General features: G+C 45.7%; 1 protein-coding gene across 2 annotated transcripts in view; it reads right to left on the minus strand.

Annotated features, from left to right (window-relative positions):
• Positions 1-13,251, minus strand: part of TEAD1 (TEA domain transcription factor 1) — a 282,584-nt gene extending 269,333 nt beyond the window's left edge. For both annotated transcript variants that reach the window (XM_056115974.1, XM_056115973.1), the window contains exon 1: positions 12,867-13,251. The gene's annotated coding sequence lies outside the window, so the exon portion shown is untranslated. The remainder of the gene's footprint in view (positions 1-12,866) is intronic.
• Between the last annotated feature and the right edge of the window lie 813 nt (positions 13,252-14,064).

Genomic DNA, 14,064 nt, shown 5'->3' on the forward strand with positions numbered 1-14,064 from the left:
AACACTGCCAGGTCTGACCCTAAAAATCCAAAAAAAAAAAAAAATTAAATTCAGTAACTAACTTGTGACCTCCTGGTTTCTCTTCCTTAAGATCTCCTCCTAGTTTATATTCTTTAAGATTAAGTTCTCATACCCATTTGGGGTTTTCTGTCTATTGTATTATTGGTCTGAGTTTGGGTTGGTGGTGATTTGGGTTTGGGTTTAGTTTTGGGAGGGGATTTTGTTATTGCTGTTGCTGTTGTAGTTGTTGTTGTGTGTTTGTTTTAGTATCATTTGTTTGGGGGCCATACATGGGAGCTTCTGCCAGCAGAAGCTTTGCGGCTTCTCCCTTATAGTTTCTTTCTTGCGCAGTTTAAAGCTCTGTGGTGGTTAACACAGCCAACCTTTATCAGAAGGCATTTCATGGCTGACATTATTCTTTCTAAAAAAATAAAAAGATACTTCTTGGGTCCCTCACTGCTATCCAGGCAGCTAGCTGAAATGTAAACTCATAAGACTATTACTCTCAACTATTTATCTTCATAACTTAACCAGAAAAACAAATACACACACATGGCAAAGTATGCTGGGGATGCCCTGAGTGCACTGTGACACTGTTCAGAGTCGGTATCTTATTTTGTCTGTCATATTCTCCACACACCATAAAAATCGCCCTCTTTAAGTCCATAACTCACTGTCTTTTAGCAAACTAGGGTTTGTAAATCAGAGTGCTTAAATTTTCCCACCTACTCTCTTCAACGGTCTGCCTGCCTCTCCATTACCAAGAAAACTACTCATCTCCCTCAACAATTTCAATGTTAATCTTTAATTTAAAGAGTGGGAAACTCATTAGCTAAAACGCAGTTCTATAAGCCCTGATTAAGAGGCAATAGGAGAAATCAATAAAATGCAAGCGATCTCCATTCCTGCTCACATAAAGCTATGGTAACAGTTGAGATTATTCTCCAGGAATGCTCCAGCCTATAATCATGAGCACACCAGCACAATCCAAAGCCTAAGGAGGGAGCTGCACTAAATTGAACCACTTTAGGGCATCCGCCTTTGTTCTATGCTATAGCATCTACAAAGGATTTAGCTACCCACCAAGAGCCTACGGACAAGTAGACACACATTCTAGATTCACAAACATACCCTTAAATATGAGGCTACATTGGCAAAGGCACAAGCTGCCATTCACACGTAAGTGTGAATTATTACTTGGGTTACACTGAAAGTCCAGAAAAGTCTGGTGAGAGAGGAAAAGTTGAATTCCAGACCTGCCTTTTAACAGCAGTCACACCTGAAGACCTAGGTTACCTCTATTAAATCTTGCCACCTCCCTTCAACAAAACATCAGCCCCAAGTTCCAGAAGCAAAAACAGAAGACACAGGAAAGTCATGAGGCCTGTCCTATTGCCCTATGAACATATCAGAAGTTCAAGGAGCAGGGAAGTTGTGCTTCTCTTGCACACAGTTAACTAACTACCCAGCACTGCATATGGTCCCTGCGCACTTCCAGGAGTAATCCCTGAGCACAGAGCCAGAAGTAAGACCTGCGTGTAGCCCAAAAACAATAACCAAATAAAAATTTATAAATTTTTAAGTGCAATGGGGCATCAAAGTAAAGGGTATTTCTGTGCCTCTTGTTCTCTTTTCCCTGAAACTTGATGCCCCAGTGTATAGAGTCCACCGTGGCTTTGATGGTGGGTGCAGGGCGCTACACATTGTTTCTCTATGAAAAGATAAGTTCTAAGATTTTGAGAGATAGTACAGCATGTAAGGAAATAGTCAATCCTAGTCTGATCTCTGGCACCACCTACATATGGTCCCTTGAGCACCATCGGTAGCAACCTGTGAACACAGAGCTACTGAGCTCTGCCAGGTGTGGCCCATATCCAACTTCACAGACAGACAGACAGACAGACAGACACACACACACACACACACACACACGATAAATTCCTTGTAACTATTTTAAAGAAGACTTTTCAAAACCAATTCAAATTTAAGAGTGTGGCTTTCAAGCAAAAATCTATAGAGGAGGTTGTCTTTTGGGTGGGCAAAGGCACAATATGTGACCCACTTTGTGAAATAGTTCCACTTAATTTGTGCAGCTACGCCAACACGTTTGCCAAAGGAATGACCTCAAATACTATGCATTTACTGATGGATTTCCTCCATTTTAATAGGGGAAGTATGGTTCAAAGCGATTAATGGCCAAGGACTTTATGGGATGTCTGTCTCTGGAATTTCAATCTCTGCATGAGACCAGAAGTCCAGCATTACTAAGTAACTGTCCCAACCCTGAGTATTTTAGGGGCACTCACTGTCCAAGCTAACTTGGCAGGAAATTCGTGAAGACCTGGGAGGCAAGATAACCCATGAAGTTGCTGTTTACCAAGCACTTACTATGTGTGTGGCAGATAGGAGGCATTTAGCTGATATTTACAGATGGGGGAAACAAAAGCTCAGAGAGGAAGTAATCTGTCCAAGTCTAACCAGTAAGTGCTTTGACGAGGGTCTGTCCAACTCTAAACCTGGGTTTTAAAACCAATGTGATTGAATTGTCTTTTCCCAAACCAGTACTGGGAAACTTCCCACTCCCCAGTTAACTCGTTCCCACCCTCCCTCTCTCCTGCTCCTCAAAAGGGAGTGTGGATCTGTGACAGGCAATAAACCTCTGCTACTACTGAAGGGTTGAGTTCTTTATTCTAGACAGGATTTTGGGGTGGGGGGAGGATTGTTGTTGTTCTTTACAGATAAAACAATGAAACAACTTCATTCAATTTCCAAAACAGTAGCACTGTAGCACTGTCCTCCCGTTGTTCATTGATCTGCTAGAGAGGGAACAAGTAAAGTCTCTATTGTGAGACTTGTTGTTACTGTTTTTGGCATATCAGATACCTCACGGGTAGCTTGCCAGGCTTTGCCCTGCGGGCGCGATACTCTGTGTGGCTCGCCAGGCTCTCCGAGAGGCGAAGGAATCGAACCCGGGTCAGCCAGGGTCCGCTGCGTGCAAGGCAAACGTCCTACTGTTTTGTTGCTATCGCTCCAAAATAATAGTACAGGGAGAGGGAGAGAGAGAGAGAGAGAGAGAGAGAGAGAGAGAGAGAGAGAGAATAAAATCCTTTTCCTTCAAACTCTAACATCACAGTTCTTGGAGACTTCATGAGCATTTCTCCCATGAAGTAAATTTCCCCTTTATTTGTATAGTGTACAAGAGAATTCATGCTCCAAAATAATACAAATGTGTAAGAAGATGAAGCCTCTCCCACTTGAAAGTCCACTCCCACAAAACAACCCTGTCAACTATGTAAAATCTCAGATCAGAACTGGAGCATATGCTTTGCATGTGTGAAGCTAGGGTTCCATCCCCAACATGGGGGAGTGTGGGGTGGGAGAGAGGGAAAGTTGTCTCCTGGGTCCTCTTGGATAGAGATACAAGCATGCTTCATCAAAATCTCACCATCTCTAAGAAACTGACTGCTTCTTAGATGCAGCATGGTTTTATTTCTAAGAAATACGATTGCAAAACAAACCATACCAGAATGCTTTCTTATCACTTGGAAATCATACTGTATACATATTGAACTTTTTTTTTCACTCATGTGTCAATCTTGCACATACACAGAGAAAAATAGAAGCAAAATAAATTGGGTAATATATACCTAAAAAGCAAATGCATGGAAAGTTTCCACAAATTACTTGCCTCTTCACTGGAAATACTGGGGGCCTGAGAAATTGTGCTTGTGTTAAGGTGCTTGCCTTGCATGCAGCCAACCCAAATTTGATCCCAGGACTACATAGAGTTCCCTAATCAGAAGCCAGTAGTGACTTCTGAGTTCAGAGTCAGGCACAGCCACTGGTCACCTGATCACCTACAGGTGTGGCCCACCCCCACTTTCACCACACACACCCCAGTCAGAACAAAACAATCCTATTGGTGACAGTAAGAGCATAGTTAGAGATTCCTGCATCTACAATCAGGCTTTTCTTCTCCACGTTCATTCTCTGGTATTGATGAGTCTGAGCAACCTCATCACGAGGCATGATCACCATGCTTGTAGGACACACGTCAGCCTTAAAAATGATCAAATATGGGGGCAAATCGGTTCTTGGAACTGATGAAACATAAGTGACACTTTACCACATTACGATGATCTCTCTGCACACTGTTTCCCCCAGCTAAACTGTCAACTTCAAATTCCTTGCATACAGAAGTACCATCAATGCCTCAATGTCCAGGGACAAGCAGCAGTTTCTTGCAAAAACTGGGAGCATCTGGATTTCCAAATGCTCAAGATGGAGGGGAAAGATGTCAGGACAAAAAGCTCCATATGGTGTATGGGCCGCAGGATCAGTTCCTGACTGCTGCTGACATTCCCCGCCACGCCCTCCGCCCCACCCCCCACCCCGCCACGTGAAAGGGTCCTCTCACGCTGCATGGGCAAGGGAAGCTCAAATGAGGGGCTCCAAGAGTGCCCTCACTATTCACAGAGTATCACAGAGTAGAATAACCTCTGCAAGCAGCCAAAGGAGAATCAGCCCTTATACTCCCAGTGATGAAAGCCAAACCCCTTCTGGAATCCCATCTACGAACAGCGTCTACATGCCCAGCGGGTAAATGATGAGAGCCCAGCACGGGTGGACACGGAAGCTGTGTTCATTTTACTGCTTCTCCAAGCTTAGAAAGATGTGACCTTAGTTTTGCACGGTGTGCTTTTAAAAACAGATCAAGAACATCTCAGTGACCTTCATAAAGGCTGAATATTTATAAATACTTCATAAAGTATTCAAGGTAGACAGTCTTACAAATCGCAGGAGAGAAAAGCCCCATTCTGAGTTAGGTGTGCTGGCCAATTCAGTCTGATTCGATCTGAGGATAAAAATTATAATAGTTAAGTCAATGGTTCTCAGTCAGAGGCAGACACCACTGTGGAGTCTCTTAGAAATGCAGAAGCCTTTCACCTTCCCTAATCCTCTTGATCTCCTGGGGCAATGATCAGGCCTGGGAAGTTTCTTGGAGGCTGTAATACACATGCTAGGTAAGACCTATGGGTAGGCTAGAGACTGGCTTCTTAAATTCTGGGGTCATGACCCCAGATGGGTTTGCATAAACACACATGGAGGGGTTCTCAAGAAATGTGGAGACAATGGAAGGATTCTAAATGTGCAAAAACAAAACATTAATTCAAACTCAACCACCTCATTAATCTGAGGTGTTCCTTACAAGTGCTCAACCACCTGTGGTGCATTTCTGAGGGGCAAGAAGGGATAGGGAAAGTTTAAGAAGCCTGGGTAGAAAGGTCTTCCAAAATGGGAAAAAGAATCCATGGGGCTGAGTCATGAGTCATTCTGAGGGGCCAAATGGATAAGGCAGTGGGTATGGCACCGCCTACCCTACCAATTTAGGTTTAATCTGGGTATCCCACACGGTCCCCCAAGCACTTCCAGGAGTAATTCCTGAGCACAGAGCTAGGAGTAACCCCTGAGCATTACCTGGTGTGGCTCAAAAAAAAAAAAAAGTCATTCTGAATTTTTCATGTAAGAGGATCCATGTACCAATGTCAAATACCAATGTCAAAATGTGGCAGAAGGTGGTTGAAAGCTTATAGATAGGGACGGGGTGACAAGGGACAGTTTTTTCTTGGCATCTCCAATGCCTGGCACACATTAGGAACACAAATGTTTGTGGAATGAGATTCCCCTGGCTAAAAAACACAGTGACACACTTCACCAAATGTCCACTGAGCCACCTCATGCGTGGAGACGCCCAATATTTGCTTCACCACCTCAGGCAAGAGTTCCCTGTCAACTTCCCCAGCACAAGAGATTTTACATTTTGATTTCAGCTTCACTGAATCTGAGCAGAGGTATTCTATAAACATGTCCCTCTTTAACAATTTCTAGTCTTAAAGGAAGCACCTTCTTACCTCCAAATTGGAAACACCTACCCTGATTTTCAGTTATACAGATGGTAAGCATGTTTACATTTTTTGATTAAAATAAAACTCAATGATGAAAGGAAATTATATTATATTTTAAACTTATAGCTAACCTCAAAATCATAATGAATATGAGCCTTATCGCTAGTATTTAAAACAAAAGCAAATTTTGGGCTGGTTTTTTTTTTTGCCCTTACAATATAAAATGCCATTCAGTAACTTCTCTCTATATTTCAGTGGAAATACCTGATCAGTGTCCCAGATTTCAAGAGGATGCTGAAGGTTTCCTCAGCTGATGGAGCTCTTTCAAACTCCAACCACCATTGTCTCCCAGAGGCTTTGAGATGAAAAGACAGTGGAAAAGGGTTGAAAGAGATTCCACCAAAGGACGCATCACTTCACAATGGTCTCAAATCAGTCAGTCAGCCCCCGAGATACCCCCAGCACAGTGAGGGTGATCTGAAAATGAAGCATATCAAAATGCTATTGATAAGCTAAATTAGCAGACAGCTTATCTGAGGCCACATCCGCCATATGGTGCCCCAACTTCTGCGGCCTGTTGCTGCCACAACAATAGGCACGCCTTCCCAGAGAGCGCCATTGGAGAGAAATCCGGCAGCAGTGGCATGTGGGGTGGCTCCTGTGTTTACATTTTTATTTTGTGCTCTTAGCTTATGCCTGCCTCCCCTATCCAGAAGAGCTTGAAACACACACACACACACACACACACACACACACTGAAGTGTTCAAAAGCACACGTCAGTGGCAGAACACATGCGGGCACACCGCGTGTGTGCACGTGTGTGGGTACACATCAGGTGCACAGAGAGAAAACCAGATGTCAACTTCAGAAACGGAGCTGCCTGGTGGGGGAGGGTGAGCCCCGGCAGGCTCCCAGTTCGAGCTGCAGGCAGACAATGCCCTTTTCTCAAAACACTCAGGCCGGGCGGCCTTGGGGAGTGGCTATTTAAAACACTTGGCTCCTTTTATTTCACCACCATGGAAGTGAATTCGGCTCTGAAGTGCCAGAGCAAATGAAGTCATTTGGTTTCCACGGGTTCCCTTTGCATTTTAGCAGGAGAAGACAGACTGGACGAGAAGTCGGAAGGTCCAGTTAAAAGTTGTTCTTTCTTCCAATTAAAACTGACTTCACAGAGGATTTGGTGTCTGGACTTCATTAACTTTGAAAAAGACACTTAGATCACAGGAAATGTTAAGGATACTAGACCCAGTTAGGAAGATTGTCAAAGATGACCTCTCCCTAAAATGCCATCAAGGTATAGGTAGAAAGGTAACACTTCCTACAGGGTTAGTTGGTATAAAAAAAAATTATGGTGATTTACCAAATACACTCATGAGATTTTTGCATTTCCTTCTATTGTCTTGAGTTTCCTATCTATACAGATATTGAATCACTGATGGTAACAAAATATTCATTTATTGGGGTGGGGGGGTGGAGACCAGGTAAAAGACACCAATTTTAAAAGAGAACTCAGCAACATGCAGCATCTGGTTATGTGAAAATGTGCAAAATGAAGATGGTCTGGATATAGTGCAGAGCAGGGGGGGAAAGTTGCCATTTTCCTAATACTCAGATCTAGTTAACTATTATTGTGAGGCAGTCATTTCCTCCCCCCAATTATCCACACCTAAGCAGACAACATTCTTGGATGAACTTTTCAAATTTTCTTAAACATTCTCAGTACCAAAAAAAAAAAAAAATCCCAAACCTCCTTTCAAGTTAAATTGCGATTGCACTTGGACTCCATCCAAGAGTGGAGCTGAACTGAATTATGATAATTAGAAAGCTGTGCCTGTAAAAAAAGCAGCATAGTTCATGCATTTTTTTAAAAAGTTCATGCCAAAGAATATAAGTTCAATATGTTCTCACATAATTAACATTTCCCACCATTAGCAGCAGTTTTTCAGTTTATATATCAGTAGAAACAACAGCACACGTCATTGTTGTATAGTTCCCAGTGAGTGGCATTTCATTCACTTTAGACTTGTATCAAAACCTGTCAAATGTCAGAAGCCAAAATTTCTCACTGGAGATGATGGGTGTTTTATCAGGTTCATTAATAAATTCTCTTTTCTTTTTTTTTGTGGGGGGGGGGAGAAACACCTGACAATTCTCAGAGGTTACTCCTGGTTGTGCACACAGAAATCATTACTGGCAGTGCTCAGGGGATCATATGGGATGCCAAAGATAAAACCCAGGTTGGCCACATACAAGGCAAGCGCTTTATTGATTGAACTATCTGTCTAGTTCCTTAAATTCTCTTTTCTTTTATACCCATTTTCCTGTACTAAGCTCTAACCTTCAAACTACAACTGGAGTAGAAAGCACTGCATCCATATAGAAAATATTTATTTTAAATAACTGGGGGGGGGGGGGGAGTGGAAACAATATAGTCAGGATGGATTCATTCTTCAACCTGCTAGAAAAGTGGAAAAGATACTCCCTTGCCTGTCCCAATCCAATCAGAAACAAGACACTGAGGGTTTCATTTAGCCAATGCTCTGAGACTATGGAAAACAATGTTTTAAGAACCCTCCCAAACATGCTAAAAGTCAGTGGGCAAAGGGCAAATTTCAAAGTTCCAGGTGACCCATTCTATAAGAAATATCATTCTAGAAACGCACTCTTTGGGGCATGCTATCTGCTATACCTGAAATAAAAATACACCCATTCAAATTCCCTTACCCTCCCCCATCAGAAAGCTCAGCTATATCTGTAAAAATGGTTGCATTTCAGATATCAGTTCAAATATGGATCAGAATCAAAGACATTTCTGATGAGAAGACTTTTCAAATTGAAGACTCTCAATAATTCACAAATTAAAAAAATAAATTAAATACTTTGTTTTAAATAGCTTTAAAACAAAACACATATCCAAATTCTCCAGATATTTAGATTCATACATTCTAGCATATCCAAAACTATCCAAGAAAATGATTCTGAATTTCCCAGATTCAAAAATATAAAGTTATTAACTGAAAAACAACAGGTTCTAAAATTGGTATTTTAATTGGGTATTTTTAAAAGCCAACCCTGAAGTACCAGGGATGGACCTGAATTACTTGATTGTATCACCCTTGTGAATATGAAAGAATGTAAGACATCACTGAATTGCTCAAACATGATTTGGGATCTAATTTAAATACCACAAGATAATCTGCGGCTTCTACAGATAAAATTTTAAAAGGCGCCCCGCAGCTCTAAAAGATTACTCCAGCCATGGGTCAGCCCTAAGTAGCTGCCAAGAGCAGGGTCTAAGTTTGTCAAAGGAGAGTAAGCTAACCATACACTTCTCTTGCAGAGTTCAGAGCAAGACAGGACTCTTCAGTTTCAGTCACCGAATCCTCAAAGGGAAGGAAGCATTTATCAACAGAGAGATGAGTCCCTGATTTTCTTGCAGTAATACGGAGAGACTTGGACACTTGCTCTGGCCAGTTTTCTTCAGTATTTTAAGAAAACACTCAAAAAGTTTCATCTCTAAATAGATCCTACCTCTAAGTGATGCTTGCACCCAGCAATTTTTTTCCTCTTTTATAATCTATTGGGAACGACATAACATGCCTAAAATAAGCTTAAATGTGCTATCTTCTGCCTTCTGTAGATGGCTGTTTTACATGTTTTACATATATGTATCACACATGCAGTTATTTGCACCAACATTTTAAGCAATAAAACACAATATTCATTTGCAGGCAGTATAATTATGCTCACAATTAACACATATTAGCACATGAGATTAAAGAGGAGTAATCCCACAGATACACAGGTTCTTAATACAACTAACTGCCATGGATCTGTAAATTAATCCATTTCAAGTATCATTAATGGCACAGCTCATTTCTCTAAGGCCTATCAAGCAACTGGGCTATACATTCTGTATCTCTGTTGCATCTTTTTCTACTGAAATTTTAACTACAAATGTAATCTAGACACCAATGATAAACTACAAGTAGATTTTCTCCAATTTTCTCATTAGGAAAAAGTCCTTTAACTTACACTTGCTGGTTTACATGGTCAGAACCAGCAAAATTCAAAATTTATTAAAGACTGAAGCTCAAACAACAACAAAAACATCTTTCTGATGACTTGCTTTTCCTTTTTTCCAGTCCTCCAAATAAGTGAGTAAGTAATGAATATATAATTCTTGCAAAACAGGGGAAATGAAGAGAGAGAGAGAAGGAAGCTGACTTTCCAGGCTGTATCCCCTCCCCGCATGCACACGTGTGTCACACACACACACACACACACACACATACACACACACACATACACACACACACACACCCTTACTTGTAATTAGTTTGCTGCTGGGGCACAAACTGTACCACAATCCAAGGAAGTACCACCTCTTGGTGAGAAATTCATTTCTATTTGGCTTAAATTCACTTTAGTTGCCCTCCCTCTTTAAATTAAATTTCATTCGATATACGTTGTGGTGAGTCCTAGTTTATGTTTTGGGAAAAGGGAAAAAAAATTAACTTCCAATATCTCTCTCAGGCATGTTTTCTGGATAGAGTCCTACTTCTCACTTTAAAGAGATCACACAGAGGAAGAAATCTATGGGAGATTCCTTTCTAGATTTTTACAAAGTGTAAAAGGCAAAGTGGCACACTGATTTCCTTGTTTCAAACTTGGGAAAATGAAAAAGAAATGGTATTCTAATGTACTGCTAACTCTGAGGATAAGATACTTATTATTATTAAAATATAAATAAAATGGTTTTACACTGGTACTTTTATACCATCAGCAAGAACCAGTAAATGGATATCACTTATCAGGTTTTTCTTTTTCTTTTCTTTTTTTTTTGTACACCAACAGCAAATAAAAGAATTGTAAACTCTTGTTTAAAATCTGAAACCTGAGAGTTCAACACGGAGCTGTACAAAGAAATACTAAACAAAAATATCTGTGACCATTTATGGAAATAGTGAGATTAGAAAAATAAGCCTTTCCCTGAAAAAAAAAATCAACAATCCCAAACCTCGATGTTGACAAAGGTTCAACTAATCCATCTGTCTTTCCCGAGTCACCCTGTTATTAGTTCTACTATTTCCTTCTAAAGAGGAAAGAGCCTTACCAAAGTTGGATCTAAGTCTAGCCCTTCTATGTATTCAGATGTGCATGAGCCCCAAGACCCTCCTGCTCACCCGGCACCACCAATCTGACCCTGTCAGGATAAAACACTAGGCCAGCCTGAATTCAGTATCCCAACCACTGCCTCTGGTACTACCCCAGGGGGGAAAAAGCTACTGAGAAGGAGAGACCAGTAAGATCTACTGCAGGGTGCTGCAGAGGAAAGGGAGCACTCCCGCCTCTGACAATGCCCAATATGGGGGTATGATACCTGGTGAGGAGACATCCAGGTATCTAACCTGCAGGCCCCAGGCACACCATGAGCCATCAGACCACTGCAAATGTCGCTAAGCAATACAGGTGTAGGATGAGAAATTAAAAACACGTTGGGTGGCTTGTCCAAGATGGAATGCCTTCTATTTTTCTGCAGTGTCTATAGCATTTTAAACATCTTTTCTTACTATTCTGAAGCCTGATAGTTTTGCAGACTTAATCTGTTCGGGGCTCTGGGTTCTCTAAGGCAGTGTTTTAAAAACACGGGCTTTTTACACTACCTACTCCTGGAACATCATCTGTCCCTAAGTTTCCAGTGCTTACTGAGGTCAATTTTCATTTCTGCAAATCACAGGCAGCCACTTGCTTCTGAGAAGTTAACAAGCCTCCTGAGAAATGCTGGTGGCTGGCATTTCATTGTTTCATAAATATTTTTATACAGTGACACCACTCAACTTTAAATAAATCTTTAAAAAGAAAGACAATTAAAAAGCAAAGAAAATTAAGATCTGGATTTTATTTATTTTTCGTGGGGTGAGAATAAGGGAGGTGTGAGCCTCCCATTGTTTTCAATTTATTAAAAATGTTGCTTTAATTAAGAAAAATACACTTTTTTAAAAAAAATCATGGAAGTTGAACTTCTTTAAAGCGGGCCTTTGGAGTTTTTGAAAACAAGTGTTGCAGATAGGAACAAAGACTAGAAGTGCACCCTGATTTTTCCCCTCTCCTGGGGATCATTTCTCTTCCAATAAACAAACAAATCCCCCAGTATTTCCTACCGAAGGGAAGTTTTCCAGGGAGAGTCTCCTCCAAGGTTTAGTGGTAAGAGCGAGTCAGTCTTTTTTGGACACAATGTTTCTGCTGACTCCTAAAAATTTTCCACTTGAATGTGCAATGAAGCGGCGGCGGCGGCGGCGGCGGCGGCGGCAGCAGCAACAGTCCTGGAGAAGCGGCAAAGACCGCCGTGCCTCCTTTCATCTTGGAGCAGAAGGAGCTAAGCCCCCGCCAGCAGCACAAGTCGGCGCAGACCCCCAGCCGGCCTCGGGGGACCCCGGGCGCCGCGGCGGTCGGAGAGGCGCAGTTTTGGGCGGGTGGAGGGAGGTTATAGGGGGCGGGAAAGGAGGTCTGGCCGGCTGCGGGCTCCGAGGCGGCGGGCGCGGCTCTCCCCGCCCGCGCTGGCTCCGAACTTCAGACCAGTCCGAGAAAACCCCGTGCAAAGTGGCCGGGGGGTGCGAGGGAGCGACGGGGGTGCGTGCGGCGGCGCGCGCGGGGGGCGCCTCCCGGGCCGCCGGCGGGGGCCGCCTGTTGCCGCGCGGGCTCCGCAGCGCGCGGCCCAACTTGGCGTGCGGGGAAACTCGCGCGGCCGCGCCGGGCCGCTCACCTTGAAGGGGGCGCGGGGAGGCGGGAGCGGGGGGTGCCCGGCCCCGGCCCCTCCGCGTGCCCGCCCGCCCGCCGCACACAAAGCCACGCCGCGGGAGAAAGAGCGGCCCGAAGTCGACGCGCTGCCGGCCCCCCGCCCCCCGGCACCCCCGGGACCCCCCCCCCCCCACCAGCAGCCCCGCGCGCCAACTTACCTCGGCGAAGACAGCGGCCGCGGCGCCCGGCGAGTCCGCGGCAAACTTCGGCGCCGCTTTCCCCCGCCCTGCGCTCGGTGCCCGGCGCCCTCCCCGGCTCCCGGTCCCCGGGCTGGGCCACCCCACCCTGCCTAGAACCGCTCCTGCCCCGGGACCGGCGAGGCGCCGCGCGGGGCTGCTGCCCGCGGCTCTGGGCAAAGGTGGACGGGGCGGTGGGGCGCGGGGGGCTGCGGGGGGAGCGGGGGCTTCACTGCATGGCCTGTCCCCGGAACGCGGCCGCCCCGGGCCCGGGCCCCGCCGCGCGGACTGGCCCGCAGGGTGGAAGCGAGTCTGCAAAGTGCTTTGGTGGGCGCCCGCGGCGGGCGGCGGGGCCGCGGCGGCGGCGGCAGAGGCTCGGCTCGGCTCGGGCGGCGCGGCGCGGCGCGAGCGATGCTAAGAATGTTCGGAATGAGGACAGGAATGAAATGAACGCCAGGACCGAACTCGCTCCGGAGGGGTGGGGCCTCGGTGACGTCATGCGGCCTGCCGCCCGAGGCCGGGGGCGGGGCCTGCCGCCGCCGGTGACGTCATGGGGATTCGGGGCGGGCCGCGCGCGCTCGGCCTCGCCGTTGGGGCGCGGGCTCCCCGCGGACGGCCGGCGGGGCGGAGTCCGGGCGCCCACGGGGGAGCGGGGCGCGCGCGGGCGCCGCCCTCCCGCCTCCCGGCTCGGGCTCCGGGCTTTGTCCCGAGCTGGGCGGGGCGGGCGGCGGGAGGGCGGCTCGGAGGTGGCGGCGCCCGCGCCGAGGACTCGGCGAGCCCCGGGCTTCGGGCGCTGCGCTTCTCTGCTCCGGGACTCGCGAAACGCGCGAAGCGGGGCGCGGGGAAGTTTCTTTTCTCCAAATTCAGGTAGTGGCTCATCCCGCGCGGCGGACGCCTTCTCCGGCTTCCCCAGCCCGCCGCCTGTCTTTCGCTTCTCTTCCCACTTGAGTCGAAGTTCGGTCCCAGTCGGCCCTTTGGCGGGCCAGGAAAACCTTCAGCCGAGCAAAGAAAGGGTGGCTACGGGACTCGGAACTACCCTGCCCTGAGCGCCGGAGAAGTTCGATGCACGCCTCCCCGCGGCGTGCACTTTTCGAGAAAAATGGAAAGCTCCCTAACTCCCTAAGTTTTAAAATGTTTCTTCGCGTCACTCACTCTGTATGCGTGTGTGTGTGTGTGTGTG

Source organism: Sorex fumeus, unplaced genomic scaffold, assembly GCF_029834395.1.
Source record: "Sorex fumeus unplaced genomic scaffold, SorFum_2.1 ptg000030l, whole genome shotgun sequence".
NCBI lineage: Eukaryota > Metazoa > Chordata > Mammalia > Eulipotyphla > Soricidae > Sorex > Sorex fumeus.